The sequence below is a fragment of the Passer montanus genome, unplaced genomic scaffold (assembly GCF_014805655.1).
Source record: "Passer montanus isolate IOZ18808 unplaced genomic scaffold, ASM1480565v1 scaffold11, whole genome shotgun sequence".
Taxonomy (NCBI): domain Eukaryota; kingdom Metazoa; phylum Chordata; class Aves; order Passeriformes; family Passeridae; genus Passer; species Passer montanus.
Genome location: NW_024357613.1, coordinates 19,093,292 through 19,095,450, shown reverse-complemented (window position 1 = coordinate 19,095,450; position 2,159 = coordinate 19,093,292). Strand labels below are relative to the sequence as shown.

General features: G+C 43.1%; 1 protein-coding gene across 8 annotated transcripts in view; it reads left to right on the top strand.

The window, feature by feature from the left end:
• Positions 1-30: 30 nt before the first annotated feature.
• The window catches only part of ADGRB3 (adhesion G protein-coupled receptor B3), a 446,997-nt gene continuing 444,868 nt past the window's right edge, over positions 31-2,159 (top strand). For 3 of the 8 annotated variants that reach the window (XM_039727398.1, XM_039727375.1, XM_039727409.1), the window contains exon 1: positions 447-630. The gene's annotated coding sequence lies outside the window, so the exon portion shown is untranslated. Of the gene's footprint in view, positions 380-444; positions 631-1,626; positions 1,872-2,159 lie in introns of those variants that run through there. The other 5 variants (XM_039727358.1, XM_039727349.1, XM_039727420.1 and 2 more) reach the window with 5 other exon arrangements.

Sequence of the window (2,159 nt, the reverse complement as noted above, 5' to 3'; positions counted from 1 at the left end):
AAAACCAAACAAAAAAACCTTCGCTTGCTCAGCCACTTCCATTTTTTCCCCTGCAGTCTCGCTGGTTTGAGGTGGTTGTTTTTTTTGGTTTTATTTTTTTTTTCCTGTTTTCTTTCCCTTCATGTGGTTGGATTTGGTGGATCCGGAGCCAAAGCTGATTTTTTTTTCCTCGGTGGGGTGTGCGTGTGGCGTGCGGGGATTTTCTCGCTGCGTTTTTTATCTTCTGCTGCTTTTTTAAATCTTGGTTTTGAACCTGAGCCGGGAAAAATGGGAAACGGTGCTTCCGTCAGAAGGGGAATCTCTCCATCACTGTTGTTGGGACGTGTGCCTATGGTGCTAGTGTTTTAGAGAAATAGCCTGACAGCTTTCGGAGTGGAAGGTAAGGGTGCCCGGGGCATTTCCATTTCCCATTTCCAGGGATTACGACTGGAGAGCTTTTAGCTTGGGATTCCGGGGAGGAGGCGGCGGAGGAGGGGGACAGGCTGTTGCTGAAGGATAGAGAGAGAGACAGCACATACGAAATGATCTCCGCATTTACTTCAGCGCTGCAGTTTAAAAGTTAGAGAAGTCCGTTTTGCGACAGGTCTGCTTCCCTGAGAGTAATTTCCAGCGAGACCGAGAAAACCTGAGGTTTGTGCACGATTGGGGTAATTTGTATGGGGGGGTGGGGGGAATTGTTAGGTTAATAGGAAGTTAAAATAAGAGAAGTCAGTGGGTCTTCTGTTGGGGGAAAAAAAATAAATGGAGTGATGGCGCCGTCTATGTTCGGCTAAACTACAGTGTCACCTAGAAAATCAGTTCGGGGAATATCCAAACTGAATGCCCGTTTCTTTTCAGCAGAAGAGAATTCTCCCCCTTCCCAAATAGGCAACCTTAAGCCTCTGTGGCCATTCTTTAACTCCCTCCTCCATGGAAAAGAAAGATCTTTTTAATCTGAGTGTCTTAATCCTTCCAGCGAGCAGGTTCATTCTGCATCTAGCAGTGCTGCAAACTAACTGAACGCTGCCGGCACACTCAGCTCGTGTGTGTGTGCATGTGTGCGTGTGTAATGCACGCAGGCAGAGAGGGATTAAGACAGTGCTCTGTTTCAGTAGCCGTGCATGAAAAAATGCTCAACTAAAATCAGGGCTTTACATTTCTTCATAGAAAACAGCCTAGCACTGCAGAGGGCTTTATTTTTCTAGTGCAGATATTACATAGGATGGAAAAAGTCAGGGGCTTTTTTCCTTTTCAAAGAGAAAAGCAAATAAGCTCCCTTTCTACTTTCCAGATTATAAAATTAATCCTTTTTCATGGGTGGAATTCTTAATTTAGACACTTATTGTCACATTGGCTTTCAACGCCTACACCATCCTGAATAACACTGCGCAGAACTGCATTGCCTGCAAAGTGCTTCAGCAAAGGGGAAATTGTTTCCAGAATTCCCAATAAGTTTCTCTTTTTTAAAACCTTAAATGCTGTACCAGCCCTGTTTGGAGAAGGAGAACCATGTTATTCATTGAGACGGATGCTCAGAAAGGAGAAAATCTGACCATGTGGATAGACCCAGCAGCAGCCCTGCTTTTCTTTTTTTTTTTTTTTAAACCTTTGCTATAAAGAGGGTTAGAGTTGCTACTGCTTTTTGCCCATTTCAGGATTCAGAGTTTGCATTATAATCTAGGAGATACAAAAATCTCTTCAAGGGAGCTTAATCCGGTGACTTGCTGTGTGTTACGCAATGGGAAACAGAAGATGCCTTGCTGTTTGGTGAGGAGATGAAAAGCTAGGCAAAGACACACATCAAAACTCAGTATCAGTGCCTATGTGTACGTGTGCCTCTGCTTACAGAGCAACAGTGGAAGAGACTGCAATCTAGAGAGTTTTGAAATTAGGTTGGTATCACTTCTTTCTGCTTGCATTTAAGAGCAGAGAGTGAAAAACTACTCATTTTTAAGAGATAAGCAACTTTTCAAAGGTTAATGCTGAAAACCTTCAACCTGAAATTTTTGGATATCACTACAGAGATAAATGTAACTCAGGTTCACTGTATGAACCTAGGCCACTGTTAAAAGAAACCGAGCATGTGGAGACTCTGAGGGTTGGCAGGTGCAGTAAAACAGCTTTATTTGGAGATACTAGCAGAGAAAATGTAATATTTTCTTTCATTGTTCAAGTGCAGG